Here is a 19,231-nt window from a genome sequence, read left to right as displayed (position 1 = left end):
TTCCATTCCAAGTCAATCCCAACTCCTAATGGTCCATCCCACATAGTTCAATCTGGTTCCCAACCGCCAAGAAGGTTTTCTGGAGTAGTCACAAGTTATACTAAGGGGAGAAGTGGGTAGAAATTTTCTGTTTTCCTGAGGTTAACCTATCTTGCGATAGAAGCAAATATCTTTTCAGTAGGAGGTTGACCCCAAGGAAGGAACTAAAAGTCTTGGGAAAGGTGTTGTTTTCTTGGGAACTGGCTCCTACCTCTCAATGTGAGGAAGGAAGAAGAGCCCTCCCTCCAGTCCCTCTGCCTTGGTCCAGGCCTCAGAGGGAGAGAAGAACCGCTGGCCCTCATCCCCTTCCCCACCACCATTCCCTTCTCCTTTTGTGTTGTGTCTTTTAGATTGTAAGCCTGAGAACAGGGAACCGTCTAATTAAAAAGAATAATTGTAAGCTGCTCTGATAGCCATTAGGGCTGAAGGGTGGGGTATAAATATAATAGATAGATAGATAGATAGATAGATAGATAGATAGATAGATAGATAGGCAACAGGGATTTTAGGGCAAGATTTTATTCAATACATGTGACCATTTCAGGCTGTTCTGGGTCATGGATACAGAGTTCTGTCTGCATTTTTGACTAACTTTATGTTGACCCGCTGCACAGAGAATGAATGAGGAACTGCTTGCATAAGGGGCTACTAGATACCTCCTTATGCAAATGTGTAAAAAAATACAATCAGCAGAATAACCTACTTATGACAGCACAATGCCTCAATAGGATTCCATTCTCAGTGTAAGTGGAAGACGGGCAACAATTCTGAGACTGCTAAAAAAAGCTATTAAATTTTCATGGCATTTATATTCTTAACTAATATAAATATGCTGTTCTGGAAGTTCAGCTAACAATATCAGTACAACTAAAAAACAAAACAAAACAATGCACAAAAAGCACAAAAATATCCAACTATTACCTGGATAACTGCATGGCTTGTGGCAACAAATGTAAAAAAGTGGTTCTATATTGTCTTGTTGATAACATCTAAAAATAAGAAATACAGGATCTGGAAAGAGGCCACCTTTAAGTCTGAAGGAAAGCTCTCTGGGACTAAAACAAGCTACTCAGGCTTGCATCACTCATGAGAGACTAACAGTACGCATTGTTTACACACTGCTGTACACCGTCACATTCAGATCCATGTGAATTTGGTAGGAAACCATGACAAGCTAACGCTTGTGTACGCAGTGAAAACACAAGTCAATGACTGCATCATTAAAATGTAATTATGTGCACCAAATCTGCTCAGAGTGTACACACTTAATGCACGCCATGTGAAGTAGTTATCAAAACACAGTAGGAAAGGAAGGAAAAAAACTGTGTACAGTCCATGTGTGCCCATTTTGTGAAGCTACATAAATGGAGAGGCTACAAATCACCTTCTGAAACTTATTTGAGATGTGGTACTGGAGAAGAGTGCTGAGGATACCATGGACAGCCAATAAGACGAACAAATGGGTCTGTGAATAGATCCAACTAGAACTCTCCCTGGAAGCTAAGATGACTAAGCTGAGACTTGTCACACTTTGGTCACATCACGAGAAGGCACGACTCATTAGAAAAGACAATAATGCTAGGAAAATTGGAAGGCAGCAGAAAGAGAGGAAGACCAAAGATCAGATGGACAGTCTCAACCAGAAAGATCACAGGCATACATTTGAAGGACCTGAGCAGAGCAGTGGAGGATAGAGGATCTTGGAGAAGTCTCATGCACAGGGTCACCATGAGTCGAGGCTGACTCAAGGGCAGCTAACAACAATGACAAGGTTGACAGAAGAAAGTTCTTGTCCTCTGAAATAGGTGCAGATTTATTTTTGATGACCCTGTATACACCCTCCAACATGGAGGACAAAACGTAGATTATTCAAGTTTTTAGCGCTCTCACTTGTTTTCCAGGAGGCACAGAGTTGGCAGGCCATTTTCCCATTGCAGGAGATGTAGGGACAGTGTTAACAAACCCACGGTCCCAAAAGCAGGTCCTAAATTCATGCTCATGGAGCAGTAGCCCACCTTGGCATTTTTAGGCACAGGAGTCTATATTGTCACTTCATGGCATCAGTCGTGGAATTGCTCTTGGATTGTTTGGAAACTTCATAAATATATACCACAAAATCATGGGAGTGCTCTGTAGTTTATATTTACTAGTTCTGTTAGGAGCAGAGCTTGCTGGACTTTCTCAAGGATCAAGAGTATTTCTTGAAAGGCCCAAGACTAGAACCCTTGCAGAAGAAATTAGGGTTTGTGTGTCTAGGTGTTGGGGATGTGGCTAGCATACCTCTAGTGTGGTAGCAAAAAGAAGGAGTATTCAGTTTCTGCCGTTCTTTTTTTCTTCCTAGCTGTTCAAGAGCGCAGAATGAGGCACAAAACCAACAATTTCTTCTTGACCGCTATCATTATTATGACCCCTGAAGATCTCAGCATCTGCTGCTGGGTTTGGGGTCCCGAAAACTTTACATCTTTGACAAAATCTGAACCACTGTCAGCTGGTAGTTGATACGATATTGCAGTAAATTTGGAACTGGATATGCATATCACTTAAAAGGGTATCATACACAGGACTGCCATAAGACGCTGGCTACATGGACGACACACTGAAGAGGAGTCGTCTTATCTCACCCATGATATCTCTTTATCACTGGTGCCCTTCTCCAGCACCATGCAGATGGTCTGCTCCTCTTGTCTCTCCATTCTCACGTCTTCTTAGGATCTCATTCATTTTCTTGCATCTACCTGTGCTTTTTGTCCAACTGTTCTGTTTTCTCTTTTCTTCTGTGCACCTGATCCTCTCCACTGTGACTCTCTAATCTTGTACTAGAGAGTCTCTTCCTCTGCTCTTCCTCCACATCTCTCTCTTCCCTAACTTTTTTGTCTCCTCCGTCATGTTTGAGGCTCCATTTCTCTTCCCTATTTTCTCCACATTGGTTTTCCTTTCTCACATACACTTTTATATCATGAGGCACCATGCCTTCAACCTCCTCTTCCTACACCTCCCTCCCTCTTGACTTATAGTTGAGTATATACGGTACTTTGCAACCTGTTTTTCTCCATACAACACAAGTTAACATATTTAATAGTAACACACTGGTTCCAATTTCCGAGGACTCCAAATATTCAATTCAGAGGAGACTCTTGCCCATCAATCCTTCCAATTAATATACCAAATTGAAAGACTTGCTGGCTAAGTAGCTCTCTGTTCCTCCAAAAAGATACAGAAATATAATAATGGAGGAACCTTCTGGCTCCCAAGAGGTGTGGAATTGGTTGCTGAACAAATCTAGGACAGGAATTCTGTAGCAATCCCATTTTTCAATGCAGATTTTTCTTGTTGTTCTAGGACAGACAACTATCTGACACCATCTTTAACTCCCAGTGTACCTCACTTACCTTTCACTGGGAAAAGTAAACTGATTAAAACCTGGATACTCTAGAAGTAGCACAGGAGAGAAAGCAGTTAGCTAAACTGCAGATGGGAATAGCTGAGTGCACACATCCATCAGCATTGCATTTGCTCCAACATGCAATCAATGCTACATTTGAATCTTCAACCAGCCACACACAATTAGATTTAACCACAACTAGAACATAATGAATACTATACACTTGTTCCATCCCATTCATGGCCTTGGAGTCCGTGGTCTTGGTACTTTGCAGACAGCAAACGGGGAAGGATAAAAATGATGTGTGCACCCAAGGCACACATACAGCCATTATAACCAATGGCAACTTGAATATTTGTGTTTTTCTGAATTCGTGGGGAGAGGGGTTCAGAACGGATCCCTGTGAATTGGGAGGGATGCCTGTATTTATATGTGTGTGTAAGTACCTTCAAGTTGCTCATGAATTTCATAGGGTTTTCTTATGCAAGGTATTTTCAAAGGTGGTTTTGCCAGTTCTTTCTTCTAAAACATAGCCCACAGTACCTGTAGGTGGTCTCCCATCCAAGTACTAACCAGGGCTGACTCAGTTTAGCTTCCAAGATCAGATGGGATCTGTTGCCTTTAAGGTATTTAAGCCCTGTATTTATATAATATTTTGTATTTCTAGAATAGAAATAAGCAAAACCAAACATTTTTGAGCTTAGAGTTTGCACTTTCCAGGATGGTCTATCCATGGAGGTAGGCAGTGTAAAATTCAAGGATGCTTCTTCCTTGCACTAACAAAGCGGTTGACTGACAGGTATAATTATTTTATTTTTCAGTTTAGACATATGTTTGTCCAAGTAGCCCGGAGCCCTTCAAAGCAAAGGTGCCTCCCACCTTGATCCCCTAGGAGCATTCATAGTAAGTAACTGTGGCAGATAGCTAAAGCCAGTAATTCCTGTGAAAGATTCCCATCCCACAGCCAGCTTTTTGTTCAGGTATTCATGTCGCATGAGCAAAAAGCCAAATATACCCACTAGCCCCTAATGCTGGAGGCTCCTAATCTATGTACAAGTGCTTGCTGATCAAACTGTGTTCTTATTCTCTACTCAACTGTGCACATGTTCATGCATCAAGGGAAAAGCACCCAAACCGAATAGAAACCGACATTACTACTGCATTATCATTTCTCAATACATAACAGTGGTGTGTTGTTGTTGTATTATTATTATTATTATTATTATTATTATTTATATAGTGCTGTAGATTTGCACAGTGCTGTACATAAAAACAATAAATATATAAGAGTAAACTTGCCTATGGCGTACAATCTAAGAAATAATAGGATAATACATATAAACAACCAACAAAAAATAACATCAAATAGCAAATGATAATCACGCAATGCCTGGGAACGCTTCTCTGAACAGGATGGCATTGTTTGGTGCAACTGTTCCCATCTCCCCGCAAGTAGAGGAATAGGGACCCAACATGCTGGAGGAGTTGCTCCAAAAGGAAGAGTCCATGAATTTTCTATGTTCAGAGATGGAAGCGAAGCAGAAAGCCCATAGAAATAAGAGTTCTATAAAGGAACATATTTTTCACAGTCCTAGTCACTGGAATTGAACAGCCCCTGGGATTGAGTGGCGCCAAGCACTGTCTACTAAAAAGCCCCAGGCTCAATGGGAGAGCACTTGTGGGAGGGAGGGAAGATGTACCAAACAAACAACGGTGGATCATTCACACTCAGCCAGTAACAAGCTTCCTCTTTCTCCACATCCCAACAGGCCCACTGAAGCTGCTGATGTTCTTATGGGATCTCAAGAGTTAGCACACTACTGGAAGTGAAGTAAACAAACCAACTAGAAAACTTTGCCATGGGAAACCACATCATATATATATTGTGATATATATGAGCAATGGCGTCACTTGGGTTGGTGTCACCTCAGTGTGGTAACTCATGGTGCCACCCTACTACTAAACTTCTCTCATTTCACACCATACAGAATCCTTAATAATCCTTTTTGCACTAATGTTACTTGAAAACTATAATCCTCATATACTGTACCACTGAATGTAATGCTAATAGTTGCGACATAAATCATCAGCAATGTATACCTTCAAATTACAACATCATATGCACAACCTAAATGTATTTGCATACAGATAGTGAATATTTGGTTAAAATGTGATGCGTTTTAAAGAATATGGTTTTAAAAAAATAAAATTTGAAATTTTAATTTTAAAGAAGTGCTGGGGCTCTCCTTTCTCCTCCCACTGAGCTTCACCCCACTCCCACGATCTCTTAAAGCAGCATTTCCCAACCTGTGCTCCATGGAGCCCTTAGGGCTCCGTGAGTCAAGAATGCTGTCTTAAAGCATTTTAAAGGGAAGCAGATGAATGCCACAGCCTGTTTGTGCCAAAAAGTAGGTGTTTGAGGACACCCTTAGGGTGTCACCTGGTGCGTTTTGCATCCTCCACCACTGACTAAGGGGTCCTTGAATGTCTAAAGCCTGAACTCTCCGGGGAGGCCAAGATGACTAAACTGAGGCCTTTGTACTTTGGCCACATCCAAAGAAAACATGATTCACTAGAAAACACAATAATGCTAGGAAAAGTGGAGAGAGCAGCAGAAAGAGAGAAAGAGCATGTGCCAGATGGGTGGACTCTCTTAAAGAGGATATGGGTATGGCTTTGCAGGAATTAAGCAGATCTGGAGAGGATAGGTGGTCTTGGCGATGTCTTATCCATAGGTTTGCCATGGGTCAAGATCAACTCATAGGTAATTAACAGCAAGAAACTGATAACAGAAGCTGGGAAGGACACAAACTCTGGGGAAAGGAACTCCTTTTTTCAGAGGCAGAAATTAAGAAAAAGTGGTTTATCCTGTGCCCTTTGGGCAACCTTTGGGTTCTTATGTATCTGCTGGAAAAGAAAAAGAAGTCAAAGAGATTAAGCACAAAATATGCTCCCAGCATGGAAAGCGAAGCAACACGTTTTTTAAAACCCTGAAGGAACTGAGAGGAAGAGACTGGCCTGGTCCTGGCTTAGGTTTCACACTGTCATGTTTTTGTGGCACAGAAAAATAGTCACTCAGTGAAAACAGCAAGCATCCGCCTGAGTTTCCAAACTGACACGAGAGCACATGCAACCTAAAAAGATTTCCTATAACCTCTCTACCAACATTTCCAACATTTTAAAGGTATTGCAGATCACCAGTCAAGATAGCATGGTCTCCTTTTTGCAGGAACAATGTGGCTCATCCCACAAATGGTGGGCTTGGAGGGGATGGATCTTCAACACTGAAATCTGTATAATGTTGGTCAAACAACCTAAATACATTGCTCACACTACCTATAAAAGCGCCAAAGTGCACACACACCTATCATACTTATGCACCCATACCTCCATTTCAGTAGCACTAGGGACATTTCACACTATCCAGTCTCATTCAGTTTGGACCTGGCTTAAACTACCGTGTTTTCCTGCAATATAATCTGACAACTGACAATTTTTAATACTGCTCAGAATTAGTGATTCCAAATACTTTCACCAAATGACAGTTCCCAGGCATTCTTGCTTAAGACTCACAATGGGCTGTTGTTATTTTTTATTTAGTTTTTGTAGTTATATGGAAAATATTAAATTGACATATCAATTAAGAATACTAATAAAGTATCTGAACAACATGCAGAAGACTAAACAAATAAACAGACAAGATAAGCAATCAAGACAGATCAAAGAACATAAATCCATAATTGCTGGGAAATAAGTTCTAGTTACACTGAGTCATTGTGAGACTATCAAAATGGATCCCCCCCCCCCCAGTATTTAAGTTCTGAGGCTGGTGGGCAACGCTGCTGGGATATTTCTTCATCAGAAAATCAAATACATGGCCGTCAAATTGTCTCAACTGTGTCCTTTTCTATGTGTTCACTTGCTGTTTTGATTTAGAAATATCCGTTTTTCAAAAAGCGAGAAACTCTTGGAGTGTTACCACCCGCCACCTGACAGTTAAGTTTTTCAAATCTTTCTATCTCTTATTTCTAAAGAAAATAAATTACATAAAATAAAATACATCTCCCATCATGCAACTCCTAGCAGCAGTGCTAGCAAGGTCTTGTGTTGTTAAAATTTATTTCAACCCTCAAAAACAGTAACAATAATGGGACTGACTTGTGGATAACCTGGTTTGTTATTTGTCTCAGAACTTGTAAGAATTAATTCCAGAATTCTGCAAGCTTTGAGGAATTCAGCCAGATGTGCAGCACTGCATCGTGTTTAAACATGATGTTTTCAATTGAACAGTAAAGGCACACCCCGATGGACCCACTGCAACTACTGCTGGATGCCTAGCGGCAGTTCTGGACTTTTAGAAGTGATTCGAGCATGTCTGCATTGGGTAGCATGACTGATGTGCCAAACATTCTCTACTTTCCACTGAAGCTTCTTTTTAACTGTTTCAACCTTTAGAGAATATGTCGTCATTTCCTCTATTAAATAAATATCAACCCTTAGTGAATATGTCGTCATCTCCTCTTTTAAGTAAATATCAAACACATGCAATCAAACACAGACAAACCAGATAAAGCAATGGTTTCTTTTTATAATGGAACAATTACAACAATAGAAAATTGCCTTTCAAACCCAAGGTACTCCTGTCATGAACATTTCGAAAGGTCATCTCAAACAAGAATGTTTTGGCTGGGCAATAAAATGAATGAAGTGACCAAGCCAAGCTGATTTCCTAGAGACTGGTGTGCAGCATATTGGGCTGAGTTCTGTGATGGGGGCAATGCAATAATACAATAATTAAACAACTTCTCTCTTGAATTGCCAAGCGCCAAAGAGAGAAAAAGCATCACAACTAACAACAACTGTTTTGCAACACTCACAGTTATTTAATCACTGTAAGTAAGCGAAAATGGAGCAGGGCCTGGCTCATCGATTTGAGGGATTGGAGAGATGGATTTCGAGTTTCACACCATTCTTAGAGTGTTGCCACACCTTCTTATCCCATTTATGCCCAATAAACTTTTTGTCCAGCTCAGTACATGACAACACAATATGCTGGGTTTAAAATCGATAAAAGACAACCCTGTGTGTTTAAAGCCAGTGAAATCTTCATCTCTGTGTTCCTCTCACTAACACAAACACATCATCATCATCATCATCATCATCATCATCATCAATATCCACCTTTGTCCCAGTTTGAGATTCAAGGCAGCTTACCACAGATAAAACAGACATACTATATATACTAATGCATAACTGTAGAAATTTAGGTCAAAAATGGACCCAAAAAAACCTGTCAGCTTATCCACAGGCCAATATGAGTAATGTATCTGAACTCTTATTTAAAATAATAATAATAATAATAATAATAATAATAATAATAGGTTTTATTTATATACCGCCCAATCACTGGGAATCCAAGCGGTTTACAACAGAGGGGATAATAGACAGTTATAATAAAAGAAGGAACCAACCCCTGGTGAAAAGCCAGAGTATAATCTGTCCTGAAAGCACTGTCCCCCTCTACTCTCTCATCCATCCAGCCTTAAGAGTAAGCACAAAGATTTATGTCTGCTTGAATTTTTTAAGTTCTTTGACATTGTTTTGCTTTGCTTCAACCTTTAGATCCTTTGTTGTATGCCCATAAGTTTTACCTTCCACTTATTCACAGGTCATAGCAAAATCCATAATTTGGACCCAAAACTTGCCCTCGACTTATGCATGAGGTCCACTTATAGTCGAGTATATACGGTACTGTAGTTAAAAATTCACAGCATGCGAAAGCAAAAAAGCAATTTAACCATCATAAAACTAAAACCAGTTAAAAACATAAACCCTTAAAACAACAACAACTAAAAGTCTAGCACTTAATTTAAGGTCATTTCCCCTTATACATATATTTCAAAAAATCTTAAATGCCTGCCAGAATAAAAATGGACCTCTGGGCATAGTGGGACATAAGAACAGGGCCTGCTCAGAGTATCTCAAAACATGGGCAGCTTCTGAACTAAAATCAGTTGGATTTGGATGGCTTCTGATCCACCCTCCCTCAAGTTGGTGCTTTGGATTGGTTGTAGTTTGAAAGGGTTGTACTCTTTCCTGGTGTTTCATGAACATTTTAATTAATTTGGTGGTTTGGATCCAGGTTCGAAAGGACAAGCATGCTTGTAATAACTAGCTTACCTCCCTTGTAGGACTCTGTGGGACTCTACGGTTAGAGGCAATCAGGGTCATGCCCGGTCTAGATGCTCAGTTTGCCTCACTCCCAGATGGCAGAGGAACTACACCAATGTGGAACCCCATACCTATCACTCCAGGTCTCCTCAGCAAGCGGGCTGGGTGAAGTAGTCTGCATTGGTCAGGATCTGGCCCCATGCTGGGCCAGGCCTCTACAGATGTAACCAATAAAGTTGTAACCTATTTCCACTGAAACTAAGAGGTGCCTGTGTTAATTTGGCCAAGTGAAGGCCCCCAACGTTTGCTGCTGGGCCCACCACGCTTCTTCCTCCCAGAACGGATATACGCCTTGAGCTTTTGTCTCCAAACCAAAAATTTGTGTCATCTTATCCATCAACCCAATGATTCCCAAACTCTGACTTTCCAAGTGTTTGGGACTTTGGCTCCCAGAATGCCAAACCATTGGTCAAGACAATTGAGGCTTCTGGGAGCTGAAGTCCAGAAACACAGAGAACCCAAGTTTGGGATCCATTAAGATGGAGATCCACAAGCAGCTGGACTCAACTTCTGCTAAAATGGGCACGCAAAAGCCTCGCTTTGAATATGTGACATAGAGGAGATTCACTTTGGAAACAACAACAACTTGGCTAATGGAGGGTGGGGAGGAACAAGAAAGAGGCCAAGAAAAAGGGAGTTTTGAGACTTATATCTATCCCAGTCACAGGAAGCAATGACCACTACACAGGCTTTAAAGATATTAAGGACACTGGGTGCCATGCAGTGTACCACTTCACTATGCAATCCCTAGTAACAAATAGGGCAAATAACGTATTGATCTAGACACTTCTATCAAGGACTGCATCCTGCGTCACAGCTGAGCAAGCCCAATGCAGAAATGAGCCTCCCTATGTTCAAGTTAAACCACGGTGCCACATGGCACACACCCACGTTCAGGAATCAGATCAGACTGCAGCCGCTTCTGGTCCCAACTTTGAAATAATCATTGCCATAGTGTAGCTACATCCAGGCACACACTTTCTCTGCATGCTGTGTAGCAACTGTTCCACATAGCTCTTTGTGCCAAGTCTCTTTTCACGGCACGTGGACCTCTGTCAGAGACATGTTAGCATAACACAAGCAATACATAATTAACTGTTTAACTGGGGGACTGGCCTATAATGTTTGTAAGCCATACTGCCCTTTCCGGAACCAACAGAACACCATGTTGACAACACCTTCTGTTCACTGGCCAAGTCCACTGAAGGGCCAAACACCTCATCTTTTGTGTTTTTGAAACATGCATGTAGATTTTAGAAAAGTTCAGAATTTGTCAATACGATAGCAACCAACTGATTTCCACTAGCAGAAAGGTTTCCATTCTATTGTACTACTGCCTCTTATGATAAAACAATTTGAAATAATTAACTTTTTCTGCTGCCTTAATGGCTTGTCAATGATTAGCAAACCGTTAAGCAATCAGCATTTTTTTCTCCATTTAAAGATGCTGTCTCCGCTCCACTACACACACACACGAGCGCATATACACACACCTACATCTACCCACATTTGTGTGTCCTCTTCTGCAAGCAACTGGGCGGATTCTTCCTAAGTATGAGTAAATATTCACACATTGATTTCCAAGGTCACTGCTGCAAGGCACAAGTTTTCACTTAGGACATTATCCAAAAAGTAGTCATCCCAGCCAAATAGAAAAGGTACCAAGACAAAGAGAGAAGCGATGGAGATGCAGGAGGATGGAATGGTAGAATTGGTGACCAAAGTTCAGTTGACAGGGAATGTGAGTTCCGACGCTGACGGTAAGCAAACCTCTTGGCTGGAAAAAATAAAACCCTAGATGTTCTCTGTAGCTGGACACGGCTTTTATTTGCCCTGTTACATAAACACAGATAACAGGCACCAGAGGGTCCTCTTTCCCTGTCTCCATCCTCCCAGCCCCTGAAGGGGGCTGAGAAAAATGCAAGGTTCTTGGGGGAGGACACCAAGACCGAGAATTGCAAAGGACAAGTTAAAAGAAGGAAGAAAAATGCTTATTATCAAGGCTCAATGCCCCCAAAGAGGCAAAAGAGTGGCAAAAAGCAATAATTAAAGAGGGGCACTACCCTTACCTGGGCGATCTCCAGCTACAGAAGCGTGCTCCCAGATTGATCAGCAACAACTTGATGTGTAACATGCTGCCACTGCGAGGTTCTCTCACCCACCCTCTGCTCCATGTGCTCCTGGTTGTTTAGAGCACATTTAGCCTGTGTAGTCTCTTTTTGCTGCACACTGCCGCTGCTGCTGCGACAGGCAAAGGACTCAGCCTCTGAGCGGAGCCGCTGCTCGATTCCCACACCAGCTGACTGGATAATTAAACACAACACATGCCGCCAGAGCCACTCCAACACAGCAAGCTCCTGGGATCCCGGGTGCCACCTGGCAGATTCTGGACAAACACAAGGGAATGGAGCCAATTCGGTGCCCAGAAAACAAGGCTCAGGGGCAGGGTGGTGCAAGTGGAAAAGCAGTTAGGCAAGGCGTTCCTCTCATGCCCTGATGCCACCGTGCCTGCACAAAGGAACCAGAGAACAACCAAGGCGGATCCATACAACACTTCTGTGATGCTTCAGAATTCTGCTAAAAGGATAAAGCAAGCTTCAGGCGACAGGAGTTATCCCACCCCATCTTATGGGAGCTTATAGCAGGCTCCCACAAGGCAGCTGCCCACATTTCTGCAATGTATGGGAGCTCAGAAGCCACATGGCACCTGTGCCCAGGCTAAGCAAGCCCACAGAGATAAATGAGAACTCTTAGGTCAGCGTCACCAGCGAGCGAGTGGGCTTTGTCAAAACTGCTTCAACAACATTCACTTTACACACACACACACACACACACATTGTTAACTGCTTTAAGAACTCTGTGCTCAGATTTTAAGCAGGCCAGAAACTTAATATAGAAATAAATAACATCACACAGGCAACCTGGCATATGTGAAGGTTTTCAGGATGGTACCAATAGCTAAATTCATACTGGCAAACATTTTATTATTTATTTATTTACGGTATTTATACCCTGCTATTCAGCCCTAAAGGCTCTCATCGCGGCTTACAGATAGTTATTCAGAAGGAGGCTTACAATCTAAAAAGAAACATGTCATGGTTGGTCAAGCAACTTCTATATATCATTACACTTAAATACAGGAAAATCTCACCAAACAAAGCTTGACAAAGAAGTTCCTTTTTTAAAAGTGTTTTTATGCCCTCACATCTCACTTTCTCTCCTTATCCTCTGTCTAGCTGGAGCTTTTTAGCAGCAGCATCACTGGGAGGATAATAAAGGAAGGCTGGAGAAACATTTATTATTATTATTATTATTATTATTATTATTAGTCAGTTTGCAGGAGCATGTCTGCAGAAAGCAATGCAATGCTGTTGCTGTGTATGGCTGCCTGCAACAGGCAAAAAAACAAACAAACAAAAACAGCAGTTGCTTCAAGAGTCCCTTATGAGCATATGTGAACATATCAACAGAAAGAAAGGAAGAAAGCTTAGAAACTGCCCCACCAGCTACCCCCAAAATATTAAAGAAGCATGTGTAAATGTGGCCACCAAAATGGAAATCATAAGAAAAATGGAGGCTGGTGAAATTTGGAAAAAAATTATCCTTGGATGCATTTGGAAGAAGCTTTCAAATGCTAAGATAGGCTTAACACTGAACATTAAGAAAAGAAAAATAATAGCCACAGAAGATCTAAATAAATTCAATCTAGATAATGAGGAAATAGAAACAGTCAAAGATTTTCCATATCTTGGATCAAACCTCAATCAGAACGGAGTCTGCAGTCAAGATATCAGAAGGATTAGGAATGGGAAGGGCAGCTATGAAAGAACCAGATAAGATCGTAAAGTGCAAAGATATAACACTAAAGTTAAGATTGTCCAAACCATGGTATTCCCCATCCCCATATACAGATGCAAGAACTGTGAAGAAAGCGGATAGAAAGAAAATCAACTCATTTGAGATAAGGTGCTGGAGAAGAGTGTTGAGGATACCATGGATGGCCAAAGAGACAAACAAACGAGTCCTAGAACAGATCAAGCCTGAACTCTCCCTGGAAGCCGAGGTGATGCAACTGAGGCTGTCATATTTTGGACACATCATGAGAAAGCATGACACATTAGAAAAGGCAATAATGCTAAGAAAGGTGGAAGGAAGTAGAAAGAGAGGAAGGCCACATGCCAGATGGTTATTCAGTCAGAGAGCCTGAACCTGCAGGACCTGAGCAGAGCAGTGGAGGAGGGGGGCTTGGAGGTGTCTCATGCACAGGGTTGCTATGAGTCGAGGTTGACTAAAAGGCAGTTAACAACAACAAAGAGGATGGGCTATGACAATGTGTCCTATGTGGAACTTCATAGGACGCAAAATAATATGGTCAAGATCCTAAATGAGATTTTGTGTACCGAGCATTACAATGCTGATACCATCTCAGTTTAACCAGCTACCATTTTGTTTCTTCTCTCAGTTCGGAATGCTGGTACTAACACTAAATACAGTGGGCCCTTCCCTTATGCGGGGGATCCATTTCAGATGCCTCCCCCCCCGCGTAAGGAAAATACGATGTGTGCACCACTGCCTCTTCCAGCGTGCGGCTTCAGTATAAGCTGAAAGCTGCTTATGATGCGGGCGCTCTGTAATGTGGGGCCAGAAAACTCAGATGACCATTCAACTTGCACATGTATAATTGAAGGTTTAGGCAACAACTCAGTCCCTGCCTCCATGCCCTCAGCCTACATACCCTGCAGCTGGACACAGGACACATAGATTTTTCAATCATGCCACCAACATACAACATGACAAAGATGATAGCACAAGCTCACTGGCTATCCATGGCATGGAAAATTCAACAGAGACATCATTTCCAGCAGTAGGCTTACGTCTCTGGTAAAGTGTTGCTCCAACATAAGAAATTTTAAACTGGGTCTGACCACAAGTTGGTCCAACTGCCCCATCAAGCAGGAATAATATCCACTAACAGTATGATATCCAGCACCTCAGCACTTTAGGGGGCTTTCTCTCTGGTTATCGTGGATAGTAGCCACCAACAAGCCTAACTTTCTACATATTTGTGTAATTCTTTTTAAAGCCATTTATAGCCGTTGCCATCACAACATCCCATGGTAACCGATTTCCACAGGTTAATTATTCATTGTAGCAAGGGGTACCGCACTTCCTTTGGTTTTAAATCGGCTCCCAATCAATTTCAGGGGATGCTCCTGAATATTTTTATTGAAAGAAAGGAAAAAGGAAAATCATTCTCTCTCTCCAACACCCCAATTCACTGTCACCTCCAGAATTCTTGATATGATAAATCTCTATGATGTGTCCTGCTGCAACTCACCTTTAATAGCCAAAACCAGACATGGCAGGGTTTTTAAAAATCTTATCTCTATCTATATATCTATCTATCCTGTTGGGATTGGGCTGCAGCATTAGGAATGGCTGGTTGAACAACTCCTCCTCCATCTCTACAATTAAAAACAGGATCAGGATAAAACAGTGTAAGTCCCTGTCTTTCCCTTCTTTGTAAAACTAACAGTAATTAGAGGGAAGATTTAATCTGGGGAAACAACAGAGAGAAGAGAGCCAGAGATTAAGGGGGAGCCATTCTGAGTCCCAGCTCCAGGGCAGGATATAAAGGAAAAGCATGAATCTAGCTGCTAATCCCAACAAGGGTAGACTCACTGAATGAACAGGGTTTACCTATGGTATCTCATAGGATCAGCATGATTTTCTTTACTTATGCAAGTCTTCCCTAACCTGGGGGTCTCATTTTGCATGTGCGCATTGTTAGTTTCTGAATTAAAATCTGTTTGTTTGTTCATTCCAAACAAGCTGAGCTGCTCTTCTTTTATATGGGGTAGGAACCTATCCCTGTTCTTTCCATGCTATTTCTGCCTTTGGTACCAAATTTTCTGTGAAAGAAAATCCGTGCCCAGGAACACAATGGCTTCATTAACTGCGGTATACCTGTACTAAAGTATGTCTTACAATGAAGCACAGTTGGCCCTCCTCATCCACGGATTTTGTATCCAGAGATTCAAGCACCCACGGCTTGAAAATATTTTTTAAAACCCTATAAATTCCAAAGAGCAAACTTTAATTTTCCTTTTTTATATAAGGAACATCATTTTGCTGTGCCATTATATTTAATGGGACATAAGTATTCATAGATTTTGTTATCCACAGGGGGCCCTGGAATCAAACAAGGGCCCACTGTATGTCCAAATAAATTAACTGAATTTAAGTCCTTAGCAGCGCCTTATTTTTGCTCTGAAGGACCACATTCTCCCATATGAGTCTGCCTGTGTTTTGGGCTGTTCTGAGAAGTTCCTTCTCTCCAACACATCACCCTCAACACAACTGCATTTGATGGACGCATGAGAGAAGGCCTTCTTGGTGACTGCTCCCAGTCTCTGCAACTCCTTCCCAATTTAAGTTAAACTGCCTCACAGTGTCAGAGAGTAACCCCCCTTTTTATGAGTCAAAACAGAGATCTCCCCCCAAGGTAGCAGAAAGGGGGGTTTATTGGTACATCTACAGTGCCTCTCCAGAGGCAGCCAAATCCTTTTTTTGTCTGAAAAGCCCTTTGAGAACTGCTAAGAAAGGGGGAAACAGCCCTTTTAATAAACTGCTGCATTGTGGTGTAGCCGCTGTCCTTTTTGCTGTTTTTCACAAACATGCTTTAAACTATAAATAGAATTATGAGCTATTTTAATTATATTTTAGCTTTTCTCTGTCTCAATGATGCGGAATCTTAATCTGTATTTGTTTTAACTCTGTAAAAAGCCCTGAAAACCAGAGCTAAGGAAAAAGCAGGATACAAGTGAATCATAATAATAATAATTGTTGTTGTTGCTTGTCCATGACTGGATTGTTCACGTTCAACAACATTTAATATGGAATGAAGAAAGCAAATAGGGGATGCGGAAAAGGGTAAATAATGGCAGAAAAAGCCTGCAATGAGAGGTAGAGATTATTCCTTCCCAGCCAGTTACTCCACTGGGTCTCAGTATGTCTAATTTTGACTTGGATCATAGAGTTGGAAGAGACCCCAAGGGCATTCAGTCCAACCCCATTCTGCCATGCAGGAAATCACAATCAAAGCATCCCTGGCAGATGACCATCCATCTGCTTAAAGACCTTCAAAGAAGGAGACTCCACTGCACTCTGAGGAAGGAGTGTGTTCCACTGTCAAACAGCCCTTATGTCAGGAAGTTCCTTCTAATGTTGAGGTGGAGTCTCTGTTCCTGGATCTTGCATCCACTTTTCTGGGCTCTATTCTCTGCAGCAGCAGAAAACAAGCTTGCTCCATCCTCAATGTGACACCCCTTCAAATACTTAAACAGGGCTGTCATATCACCCCTTAACAGTCCTTTCTCCAGGCTAAACATACCCATCCCCCTAAGTCTTTCCTCATAAGGCATGGTTTCCATTTTAGTCACCCTCCTCTAGACACGTTCCACTTTCTCAACATCCTTTTACACTGTGCTGTCCAGAGCTTAACTTCTCCTTCCTGGCTCCAAGGTTTCTTCAAACTGGGCTTCTCCTGTTTGAAAAATGAGAGCTTGAGAAACAATAGGGCCACTAGCATGCTGAGTCCATCATTTATTTATTTTTTTGCCTTGGCAGCCACAGAAGGCCTAAGCTACTCATCAAAATGGATGGATGGTCAACCTTCCCCCATAGTTATGTGAGCAGAGGTTCCTGACATCTTTGTGGCCCCCCATGCCTCCCCATTCATTTTTCTGAGATCATAAGCAAGGCCAAGGAGCCTTGTGTTCTGCCTGAGAAGAGAGGTTGCTGCCTTCTACCAAGAGATGCTGCTGCCTTGCGCATGAGAAGCTGATGCTGTTCTCCTGAGCTATGTCCACCAGCAACGCAGCAAGACCAATTTAAAACCTTTACATTATTTTGCCTCTCTGAGGCTGGAATTGGCTCACAACACAAACACACAGACACCCTCCTCCTGCCCCTAAATTAAGATAGCTATTCCTTCTCCTGAAATACTTAAAAGAGTGTTAAAAATTACAGGCTCTGCAACCCAAAAAATACGGGGGTGGGGGAGGAAAAGCGAGAGAAGGAAATACATAAAGTGAGTTTTAGGAATGTGGCAAGACTGCTCTAGACAGTGAAAAATTGTTGCAAAAGGGGAAAAAATTGCCCCAAGCAAAGGCTACAGATGCTCTTTGACTAGAGGAGGAAAAGCATTTCTTGCTGAAGTTGGACTTTCTGGAGACAGAGAATAATGAGCACTGAGCTCAGCTACACAGAGGACAGGCTCCTGGAGTTGTCACACCATCTTCTACAAGGAACCACAGGGACCCTTAGCTCCAAGCTACACTTTCCGTAGACCTTGGTGAAACTTTCCTCTGACCTTTTCTACTTTTTCTTTGTTTGAGAAACCAAAGACAAGGGCAGGATGAGGCAAGCAGGACCAACAAATAACTGGGAGCGGGAGAGAAGGTGCTGTTTCATCACAGCTATCTTCTGATCCTCTCTATCCACGATGCCTTTATTGGCCAACTGAAACACACAATATACTATACTTATTGCAAACTTTCAAAGCTCCACTGGCGTCTTCATCAGGCAAGGTGTTACATACCAAACAGGAGAAAAAATAGAGATATTAGCCAGATGCCTGCATTTTGTTGTTTCTGTCCTTAGTTAAGATGGTATGTGTGGAGGACACCACCCCAGGAAAGAGATGTGTAGTACTTCCTGCTGCCATGTGGACTTGCTGCTTGCTACCTGCCGCTGTTGCATGGACTTGCTGTTTGCTACCTGCATGCTCCATCTCACCTGGTGGACTGCTGGCCTCAGACTGCCAGGCCCAGGCCCCAGGTACCCAGCCAGGAACACCTCTTCCCCTTGTGAAGGGGATAAAGGCTGGGTGCCTGCTGCCCAAAGGGGGATTATTATTATTATTATTATTATTATTATTATTATTAACCTTTATTTATGAAGCGCTGTAAATTTACACAGCGCTGTACATACAATCTTTTTAGTTAGACGGACTGGATGAGGAAAAACCGACTCAAACTAAATCCAGAGAAAACGGAGGTACTAGTGATAGGTTCCCCCGGTCCGGGAATGGCGGTGGTTCCACCTGTCCTGAACGGGGTCACGCTCCCTGTGAAGGACTCCGTGCGCAGTCTGGGAGTGCTTCTTGATTCGTCGCTTCATCTAACTGCTCAGGTGAATGCGACGGTCAAGAGCACCTGTTATCAGCTTCGGCTGATCCGCCAGCTGCGCCCATACCTGGACCGGAGGGACCTAGAAACTGTTGTACATGCCCTGGTAACTTCGAGATTGGACTTCTGCAATGTACTCTACATGGGGCAACCCTTATACCAAACTCGGAAGCTTCAATTGGTACAGAATATGGCAGCCCGGCTGGTCACTGGTGCTACCAGGACCAGCCATATAACACCTATACTTAAAGATCTTCACTGGCTGCCTATTCGCTTCCGAGCTCAATATAAGGCGTTGGTTATTACCTATAAAGCCCTAAATGGCTTGGGCCCAGGATTTCTGAAGGACCGCCTCTCCCCGTACAATCCGCCTCGCACCCTCAGAACA

The 19,231-nt window shown here is 42.3% G+C and overlaps 1 protein-coding gene across 5 annotated transcripts in view; it reads right to left on the bottom strand.

Moving 5' to 3' along the window:
• NCOA1 (nuclear receptor coactivator 1) overlaps window positions 1-19,231 on the bottom strand; it is a 401,716-nt gene that overhangs the window by 163,937 nt on the left and 218,548 nt on the right. The window contains exon 1 of one of the 5 annotated variants that reach the window (XM_089528752.1): window positions 11,722-11,989. The exons of the other annotated variants lie outside the window; for them this stretch is intronic. The gene's annotated coding sequence lies outside the window, so the exon portion shown is untranslated. Of the gene's footprint in view, window positions 1-11,721; window positions 11,990-19,231 lie in introns of those variants that run through there. 5 annotated transcript variants of the gene reach the window in all.

The sequence above is a fragment of the Sceloporus occidentalis genome, unplaced genomic scaffold (genome assembly GCF_023333645.1).
Source record: "Sceloporus occidentalis isolate IW3139 unplaced genomic scaffold, rSceOcc1.0.p SCAF_6, whole genome shotgun sequence".
Taxonomy (NCBI): Eukaryota; Metazoa; Chordata; class Lepidosauria; order Squamata; family Phrynosomatidae; genus Sceloporus; species Sceloporus occidentalis.
The sequence above is the reverse complement of the archived record's forward strand: the minus strand, read 5'-3'. Positions and strand labels throughout refer to the sequence as shown.